Source organism: Rattus norvegicus, chromosome 12, assembly GCF_036323735.1.
Source record: "Rattus norvegicus strain BN/NHsdMcwi chromosome 12, GRCr8, whole genome shotgun sequence".
In the NCBI taxonomy this organism is placed as follows: domain Eukaryota; kingdom Metazoa; phylum Chordata; class Mammalia; order Rodentia; family Muridae; genus Rattus; species Rattus norvegicus.
The window spans coordinates 26,097,112-26,107,398 of NC_086030.1; the positions used below are offsets into that span (position 1 = coordinate 26,097,112).

A 10,287-nucleotide genomic window follows, 5' to 3' on the forward strand; every position below is an offset into this window, starting at 1 on the left:
CATATGATCTCACTATTTCACTGTAGGGCATATCACCAGAGAAGCCCATGCCCTACCACACAGACTGCACCCGCATGCCCACTGCTGCTCTGCCCATTGTAGCAAAGACTGGAACCAGCCTCACTGTCAATCAACGGGAGATGAGATAATGGCAGTCAGATGCACAAGTAAAGTGGGAACACTATCCATCTCTAAAGAAAAATAGAATAAAAAAAGTCAGCCAACGGATTGACTCAGAACAGATAATCTTAAGGGAGGACATACAATGACAGGAAGAAAAACAAAAGAACTTTTTTGTTTTGTTTGAGACAGTCTCGCTGTGTAGCTCTGGCTGTCCTGGAACTCGGAGATCTGCCTGCCTCTGCTTCCATGGGTTGTAAGGTGACCGACCACTACTAAGCGTGGCTGCAGAATGGCTATTCTAACTGACTTTGGGTCTGGGCCAGAGCCTGTTTGAGTGGCTGTGGTAACCAAGCTGTGGGACACTTTTTTATTTGCAAGATGTTTATGATAGAGTGATTTTTTTATACATAAAAGACAGACAAATGAAAGAGAAGGAAAATCGGTGAGAGGTTCAGAGCTCTAGGGAGAGAGTTGTTGCTTAAGGTTACTGGGCTCCAGCCTGGGATGATGAAAGGGTTTTGAAATGGCCAGTGGGGACTGTTACCAACATCACAAATGTCATTTATGTCTCTGGCTGGACTGTCCTCTTTTGTCTCTGAGGACATGTGCCTAGACCCCTGGTAGATGCGTGAAACCCTGAACCTTGATACAGCATTATTTCCTGTACATTTACACATGGGGTAAATTTTAACTTATAAATCATGTCAGCAATGAGGGCTGACAACATGGCTCAGTGGGTAAAGGTGCTTGCTGCCAAATCTGATGACCTGAGTTCTATCCCTGGGAACTACATAGTGGAAGGGGAGAACTGATTCCTGTTGGCCTCTGTCCTCCACAGATTTCCTGCGGCACAAGGGCACCCCTCTCCTGCGTGCGTGGGCAAACACACACACACACACACACACACACACACACAAATTAAGTAAATTAAATGTAATAAAATTTTAATTAGGTACAATAAGAGATGAAGAGTAATTAATAATAAAATAGGAAATAGCATATTGTTCTAATAAACTCTCTCGCTCTCTCTCTGTGTTTTTTTTTTTTCAAAAACAGGGTTTCTCTGTGTAGTCCTGGCTATCCTGGAACTCACTCTGTAGACCAGGCTGGCCTTGAACCTGCCTCAGTGTCTTGAGTGCTGGGATTAAAGGCGTGCACCACCCACTGCCCAGCTACAACTTCCTTCTTGTGATTTCATTCTATGTATGCGCGCGTGTATACACGGAACAGTGTGCATGTGCTTGTGTAGGCGTCTGTCCAAAAGTGTCTGCAGACGACAACAGAGGCCAGAGGAGAATGACATGACAGATCTCCCGGAGCTAGAGTTATAGAAATGTGTGAGTCATCTGACGTGGAGGATCTGAACTCAGGCTCTCATGACTGAGCTGCAAGAGATCTTAGCCCCAGTCATCTCTACTGTCCCCATTGCACACTTTTCCATGACGAAGGAATCTGGGAACCATTCAACACGCTGCAGCCCCAGCTGCTATGGGCAGGCTGAGGCAGGAAATCGAGGCACTTAGAGGGTTGGGAGGAGTTCAAGGTCATCCTCAGTTGCAGAGGGAATTTGAGGCCAGCCTGGACCGGAGGAAACCCTCTCCGGAATAAGCAAAATACAAAAGCTAACTGAGAACAAAGATAAGGCGGACCAGAGCTGTTCCATCCTAAACGGTGCAATCGGGAAGGTGGTTGAAGGCACACACTGGCTCATTCAGCACCCATGAGGCTAAAGCTGGAGGTTCTCAAGTTCAGGCCAGCCTGAGATATACACCAAGATCTGGTCCCAAAGAAGTCAGGTAGGGAAATAGAGGGAAATACTTTACAATGAGACGCTCCAGAGCCAAGTCAACAAGCACAGGGCTTACCAAGAAGGGGTTCAGGGTGGTCTGGCATCCTAGCATCCACTCAGCTTGCATCAAGTAAATAAAAGAGTGAAAGAAGGCACAGGCTAGGCATGTAGCTCAACAGTACAGCACCTGCCTAGGGACTGGGGGCGTGGCTCAGTGGTAGAGCACCTGCCTAGAATCCCCCAGTGAGGGGCTGGGGGCGTGGCTCAGTGGTAGAGCACTTGCCTAGAATCCCCCAGTGAGGGGCTGGGGGCGTGGCTCAGTGGTAGAGCACTTGCCTAGAATCCACCAGTGAGGGCTGGGGGCGTGGCTCAGTGGTAGAGCCCCTGCCTAGAATCCCCCAGTGAGGGGCTGGGGGCGTGGCTCAGTGGTAGAGCACTTGCCTAGAATCCCCCAGTGAGGGGCTGGGGGCGTGGCTCAGTGGTAGAGCACTTGCCTAGAATCCCCCAGTGAGGGCTGGGGGCGTGGCTCAGTGGTAGAGCCCCTGCCTAGAATCCCCCAGTGAGGGGCTGGGGGCGTGGCTCAGCGGGAGAGCACCTGCCTAGAATCCCCCAGTGAGGGGCTGGGGGCGTGGCTCAGTGGTAGAGCACCTGCCTAGAATCGCCCAGTGAGGGGCTGGGGGCGTGGCTCAGTGGTAGAGCACCTGCCTAGAATCCCCCAGTGAGGGGCTGGGGGTGTGGCTCAGTGGTAGAGCACCTGCCTAGAATCCCCCAGTGAGGGGCTGGGGGCGTGGCTCAGTGGTAGAGCCCCTGCCTAGAATCCCCCAGTGAGGGGCTGGGGGCGTGGCTCAGTGGTAGAGCCCCTGCCTAGAATCCCCCAGTGAGGGGTTGGGATTAAAGCTCAGTTTAAGAGCCCTTGCCTACCAAGTACAAGCATCTCCAATACCGCACAACAGATGAACACTGGAGAAGAGGAAGGAGGGCTGTGGTCAGGCTGAGCTACTTCCGTGTGGCGAGCAGAGCTTCTGCACTGTGTTGGAGAGCTAGACACACCCCTGCAGTCAAGGACTTCTATCTGTCTGTCTTCTGTCCAAAATAGCTAAGGTCACCTGTGAACTCAGGATAGAAGGGCTGCATCCAAGCCGCCATCCTGAGGATTCCTGCTGGGTCCTGTCACCAGGAGTTCCTTAGAAAGACCCAACATGGCGTCCCTGAAGGATAGAGAAAACCCTGGCAAGGGAAGAGTCCGCTCTAGTATGTGGGGGCCCAGGGACCAAGCAAGGTTCCACTCTACACCTCTCCTCCTGCATCTTCCCTCCTCCTGCCACTCACACGGCCTGTGGAGATGCCGGGAAGGAAGGGAAGTCCTAACCATTGTAAGGAAAATGGTTCCCCACATGCCCTGCCCACTATACAAATCTCTGAGTGGCAGCTAACCACGGGAGGCCTGAGGTTAGGCAGAATGTTGTGGCTTTTCTAGAGAACAGAAGATCCTCCTCTCTTCCAGAAAAGCTAAGGAGAGGCATGTTCCCACCCCAGCCTCCTCGCTAGTTCTCTCTGTGTCTCTCTGTGTCTCTGTGTCTCTTTCTCTCTGTCTCTCATGTCGTCTAAGCTGACCTTGAACGCACTACGTCTGTGCAGATGACCTCAAACTTCAAATCCTTCTGCTTCTACCTCTCCAGTGCTGGCTTTCAGCCCTGGCCCCACACAGGTTCTCCATCTTCCTCTTGACCTGTCCTGCTGCAGATCTTACTTCTGCCCTTATGTAAATAATAAACAGTCTGAATCTAAAAGGAGTTGTTTATTTCACCATTGGCCAAATCTGTGGGTTTTGCCCGACACTCTTGGTTGACTCTGAGTTGTGAGTGGACCTGAGGGTTGGGTGTGGTGGTGCACCCATATAACCCTAGCACTTAGGAGGCTGAGACAACAGGGTCATGAGTTCCAGACCAGCCTGAGCTACATTAAGTACAAAATGACAGAGGACACAAATTCCCCATTGTTGTTAGTGACATTGTGTCTACCCTGGGGCACTGTCAACATGAAGGCCATCACCAGACAGTGTCTTTAGACCTCCCAACTCCCCAACTATAAATCCATTAAACTTTCCTCCCTCCTGCCTGCCCCACCCCCTTTTGTTTTGATATAGTGCAGTAATTGTCCCTTTGGGGATTGAATGAGCTTTTCACAGGGGTCACCTAAGACCATAGGAAAACACAGATATTTATGAGTCCTAATAGTAGCAAAATTACAGTTATGAAGTAGCAATGAAATAATGTTATGGAACATGAGGAACATGGGCTGTAGCATTAGAAGGTTGAAAACACTGATCCTGGGCCCAGTACAGACTGCCTTCATGTAGCATGAGGACCTTAAACTCCAGATCCTCTTGTTGGTATTCTGTCTAAGCTCCACCCCCACACCTACCTGGGAACAGGCAGGTATGCTCCGCCCCACAGTTTCCTGGCAACAGCCAGCTGTGCCTGATACTCTATATAAGGGGCTGTTTGCCCCTCTTTCTCTTTGTTCTCTTCTCTTCCCTGCTTTTCTCCTCTTCCCTGTCCCTTCTCTCCCCACCCCACCCCCTTCCCTCTACAGGCTCATGGCGGGCCAAGATTTAAACCCCAACATTGGTCCTAGCACCTCTGCCTACACATCTAAAATGCTTGGATCACAGCTGTGTGCCACCATGCCTGGGGCTTGAACCTAGGACCCTGTGCATACTAAACCGTTATGCTAACAACCCAGGTACTTATTTACCAGGCTGGGTATTTGTTTCTTTGGCGGTGGGGTGGGTCTTCTTTTTCCTTTGCTTTTGTTCTGTTTTTGCTTTTTAAAGACAAGGTCTCACTATGTCCCCTTAGTTGTCCTGGAACTTGCTCTGTAGACGAGGTTGGCCTTGAACTCACAAAGATCTGCCTGCCTCTGCCTCTTCATTCCTGAGATTAGAGGCTTATGTATGTCAACATGTCCACCTTGCTTGATTTTGAGAAAAGGCCTCATATAGCCAAGGCTGGCTTTGAACTCCCAATCCTCCTGTCTTGACTTTCCCAATGCTGGGATTAAACATGTCACCACACCTAAAGCTTTTTCACTTTTTTCTTTTAATTTGTAAAATTACATTTACTGTGTATACGTGTGCATGTTCGTGTGTGTGTGTGTGTGTGTGTGTGTGTGTGTGTGTGTGTGTGTCTCACGGTTCACAGAAGACAACTTTTGGAAGTCAGGTCTCTCCTCCCACAGTGTACAGCCTGGAGATTGAACACAGTTTAACAGTCTTGACAGCAAGTACTTTTTTTTTAAGATTTATTTATTTATTTTATTTTATGTGAGTACACTGTAGCTGACTTCAGACACACCAGAAGAGGGCATCGGATCCCATTACAGATGGTTATGAGCCACCATGTGATTGCTGGGATTTGAACTCAGGACCTCTGGAAGAGCAGTCGGAGCTCTTAACCGCTGAGCCATCTCTCCAGCCCGACAGCAAGTACTTTTAGCCACCTTACTGGCTCCTCCTTTGCTTAGTGAAGCTATTCTCTCTCTCTCTCTCTCTCTCTCTCTCTCTCTCTCTCTCTCTCTCTCTCTCTCTCTTTCTGGCACCAGGAGTGAGTGCCTGAAACTGCAACAATCTAGACTAAAATGGAATAATGACAGAGATAAATGAAAACATCAAATGTAGCTCAGGATAATGAAAAGAAAACGATCAGAGAAACCCCCGAGGGATACACTGCAAACCTCCCGTCCAGCACTCCTCGGTGCTGTCCAAGGCATTCCTATCCAGGAGTGTCTGAGAGACCGTCAGGGCTGAGAAGCACTAACGGATACTGCAATGACCATTCAGGCAGTGTCCTAATGACACATCAGGTCACAACATGCCTGTCAGAGTGCATCTAGATTAGAGAGCACCTGGGGTGGCTTGTCCACTATGGTTCATGCATGAACTTTGATTTGAATCTTGTTTTTTTCGTTTCTTTTTTTCAGAGCTGGGGACAGAACCCAGGGCCTTGCGCTTGTTAGGCAAGCACTCTACCACTGAGCTAAATCCCCAACCCTTTGAATTTGAATCTTTTTTTATGTACTAGGTCTGTTCTGCCCATTCTCCTCCTGTTTTCTTTGCAGTACTAGGAATGGAACCTGGAGCCTTGCATGTGGTATACACACACTCTGCCTCAGCCACGCCCCCAGCCCCTCACTGAAGGATTCTAGGCAGGGGCTCTACCACTGAGCCACGCCCCCAGCCCCTCACTGGGGATTCTAGGCCGGTGCTCTACCACTGAGCCACGCCCCCAGCCCCTCACTGGGGATTCTAGGCAGGGGCTCTGCCCCTGAGCCACGCCCCCAGCCCCTCACTAGGGGATTCTAGGCAGGTGCTCTGCCCCTGAGCCACGCCCCCAGCCCCTCACTGGGGGATTCCAGGCAGGTGCTCTACCACTGAGCCACGCCCCCAGCCCTCACTGGGGAATCTAGGCAGGTGCTCTACTACTGAGCCACGCCCCCAGCCCCTCACTGGGGGATTCTAGGCAGGGGCTCTACCACTGAGCCACGCCCCCAGCCCCTCACTGGGGGATTCTAGGCCGGTGCTCTAGTAGAGTCTTGGTGTATGGCTCAGTGATGTAGCACAAGGCATGGCCCAGGATCAGAGCATCTGCCTAGAATCACACATTACAGAGATGGTAGTGTGGTTCATGAATAACATTTGTGAGACTCTGGATTCAATCTCTGGTATTGACAAACACACACACACACACACACACACACACACACACACACACACACGCTCACAGTTCCAACAATAGAACAGAGAAGATGTCCCACCCTGGCCCCATCTCATTATACCCTGGTCACATGTGAACTTCTGCTTTCTGCAGTTTTGACCTGTCCCTGGGGAGACACCTGCATGACACCGAATGACAAGAGTGGAGATCAAAAACACACAAATGGCTTGTGTTTGCCCCTGGGACACTTGAGAAAGGAGAGATGAAGACAGCTGCAAGGGAAGAAGTAGAACCCAGAACATTAGGTGACATTAGAATACGGTGAATGAGAACCTAGAGCTGGAGGACCGCAGAGATGACTTAGCAGGTGAGCTTGTGGGCTACTCGTGGAGAGGACCCGAGTTCAGTTCCAAGCAGCCATGTGAGGAGGCTCATGACTGCCTGTGCGTCCCGCCTCAAGGAATCTGACACCTGTACACGTAATTAATAATGAGAACAATAAACACATATATTTAAAGTTTTAAGTGTAAAAATGTTTGGCCTCCATATATGTTTATGGGTCAGAAAAAGGCACTGTATCCCCTGGAACTGGAGTTACAGTTAGATGACCATGAGTTGTCATATACATGCTTAGATTCGAACCTGGGTCCTCTGGAAGAGCAGTTAGTGCACTTAACTGCTGAGCCATCTCTCCAGCCCCTGATCAGTTTTAAAGATTTATTTATTTATTATATATCAGTACACTCACTGTAGCTGTCTTCAGACACACCGGAAGAGGGCATCAGATCTCATTACAGATGGCTGTGAGCCACCATGTGGTTGGTGGGATTTGAACTAAGGACCTCTGGAAGAGCAGTCAGTGTTCCCCTAATCAATTTTAAATACTTTTCTACTGATGGGTCCATCTTTTGGTTCTTGGGATCCAGAGCAGATACTAGGTCTTCTCTAGGTGGCATTCATTGCCCTACTGGGTGATAAGAACCATTGATACTTCTTGATGGAGAGCTGCACAGCTGGCAGGCCTTGCAGTGACAACCCCTGGAAGGGAGTGTTGGGAGACATACAAGCCTTGCATAGAAGCTGGAATATTCATCACCAGTCACTTCCGTCACTGCACATGACTTCTGTCTACTATTTTATTTTTGAGACAGGGTCCAAATAATAGTCCAGGATGGCCTGAAGCTCACTTTGTAGCCGAGGTTGACCTTGAATTCCTAATCCCTCTGCCTCTACTCCCCAAGTGCCGTGATTACAGGTGTGCACCAATACTCTTTGGTCTCCTGGGCGTAGACCTTGTTCCCTGGTGTCTGGGTCTCGGTTTCCAGCCAGGAAGATAACACAGCACTATAGATGGATTTCCATGGCCCGTGGGGCCTGAGCGGCACTTTGCTGCCCTCTGGTGGTGGTGTGTAGTATTCTGGGTCCAAAGGCTGGGAGGGGAACTCAGAGGTGAAGGAAAGGTGGGCTCACAGCAAGGAACACAACGTCAAATCTGGCTTCTGCCTTGAGAAGGCACCACATAAACAGCCCTTCCAGCATCTCATCCCATCCACCATGACTTTGCCATGACTCACATCCTCGAAGATCTGGGGACAGAGCACTGGGTTTGAGTCTGTGTAATCAGGAATGAAGGAGGAGGAGGAGGAGGAAGGGCGGAAGGGGAGGGGGAGGAGGAGGGGAGAAGTAGGAAGAGGAGGAGGAGGGGGAAGGAGGAGGAACCTAACAGCCATAGAAGCCACCAAATGCACATACCATGTCCGTTGAGCAATTGCGATTATGGCTGTTTGCAGAAATTGGGTGCTGGAAAGGGTTGTTAAGGAGTTGCAGCTTCTAGAAGGTGATTTGGCATAGGACTTAAATAAACATGCTTTTACTCAGAATAAGATGTTATTATAGGGATTGGACCCTGGAACCTGTACGTGCTGAGTAAGCATGTTCATGGGAAGTGATGCCCCAACCCCTCACTGGTGGATTCTAGGTAAGTCTCTACCACTGAGCCACGCCCCCAGCCCCTCACTGGGGATTCTAGGCAGGGGCTCTACCACTGAGCCACGCCCCCAGCCCGTCACTGGTGGATTCTAGGCAGGGGGCTCTACCACTGAGCCACGCCCCCAGCTCCTCCCTGGTGGATTCTAGGCAGGGACTCTACCACTGAGCACATTCAGCAAGCCCTCAGTTGCTTTTACCCTGGCATGTTTTGAGACAGAACATCACTATGTAGTCTTGGCTTCCTGAAATTTGATATGCAGACCCGACTGGCCTTGAACTCATAGAGATCTGCTGGCTTCTGCCACCTGAGTGCTGGGATTAAAGGTACCTGGCGTCACAACTGCTGGTGCCCTTAATTTTTTTCAGACAGGGACTTTCGAATAGCCCCAGCTTCCTTTGACATCTCTGTCCCTCTGCCTCCCAAGCACTAAGATTACTGGCCTGTGCTACTGTACTCAGTTGAATATTCTTTCTTCTTCTTTTTTATTGTCGTTTCTTTTGGTATTGGTAAATATTAGAACACAGGCTTGTGCCTTTAGGCCATCTCCCATAGCCTGAGTCAGGAGTGCCTCCCAGCAACTCTCTCTGGGGCAGAGTTCGGAATCAACAGTAGTGTGATTTGGCAGCTCTCAATCTATGGCATCTTGCTCTTCTGTGTTTTTCGTCATGTTCACTGTGCTGAACTGAACCCCATGGTAAGAAACTTTGTGCTGCCTCTGAAAAATTACCAAAAAAGACCCTTCCTTGTTCTGGAAATTCGGTCACTATGTCTTTTGACTCTCTCTCCCAGTTTTACTGAAGCGCCTCTCCAGGTTCTAGAGGGAAGCCTCTTGCTGCCTTTAAGGCCCTATCATGTTCAGAGCTCCATATATTGTACTATTTCTGTCTAACGTTGTCCCTCTCATCTCCAGGTTCAGGTCAGCTTTGAGGCCCCTTTCATTCTATTAATGTTATCTTCTTTATCTTCTTTTTTTTTTTTTTTTTTGAGACAGGCTTTCCCTGTGTAGCCCTGGCTGTCCCGGAACTTGCTCTGTAGACCAGGCTGGCCTCAAACTCAGAGAGCCACCTGCCTCTACTTCCCTAAAAGCTGAGATTACAGGCCTGCACCACCACTGCCGCTCTTAGCATCTTTTATTATAGGGAGCTACTCCAGTTCCTCACACACAGTCAACACTCCACCACCAAACTGCGAAACTCTTGTAAAAAAAAAAAAAAAAAAAAAAAAAAAAAAAAAAAAAAAAACAAAGGAAAGGAAAGGAAGGAAGGAAGGAAGAATGGAAGGGTGGGAAGAAGGGGGTTGAAAAAGAAGAGAAAAGAAAAAAGAAAAGAGACAAGATAAGACAAAGCCCAAGAGGGAAGCGAAACTGGAGGGTAGAGAGCTTTCAGCAAATTGCACGGAGTCCTTGGGGACCTGAGAGGTCGCATGGGGCCAGCCCACTCATCAAGAAAGACCGTCTCTTCCCCTCCGGATGTGAGAATCTGGCAGCCCTGATTTGTTTTGAAACAGGAAATGAAATTAAGGTGCTGTGATCAAAATAAACTACCCTGACCTCGCGCTCATGAATATTCAGCAAGCTGTTTAGGCTAGCGGTACCGCCTCTTACTTCCGGAGAGAGAGTGCGCAAGCGCCGCGGGAGCACACCTCCCTCCCCCTTCTGGCGCGCTCTTTTG

At 49.5% G+C, this 10,287-nt stretch overlaps 1 long non-coding RNA gene across 2 annotated transcripts; it reads right to left on the reverse strand.

The window, feature by feature from the left end:
* Nucleotides 1-7,334: 7,334 nt before the first annotated feature.
* On the reverse strand, nucleotides 7,335-10,273 carry LOC134481276 (uncharacterized). 2 transcript variants are annotated; one of them, XR_010056737.1, is made up of 3 exons: nucleotides 10,167-10,273; nucleotides 8,380-8,457; nucleotides 7,335-8,213 (listed from the first exon to the last, which is right to left on the reverse strand). It is a non-coding gene; the product is annotated as an uncharacterized LOC134481276 (long non-coding RNA). The 2 variants fall into 2 exon arrangements; XR_010056736.1 differs by having other exon boundaries at nucleotides 8,380-10,224.
* Nucleotides 10,274-10,287: the final 14 nt, after the last annotated feature.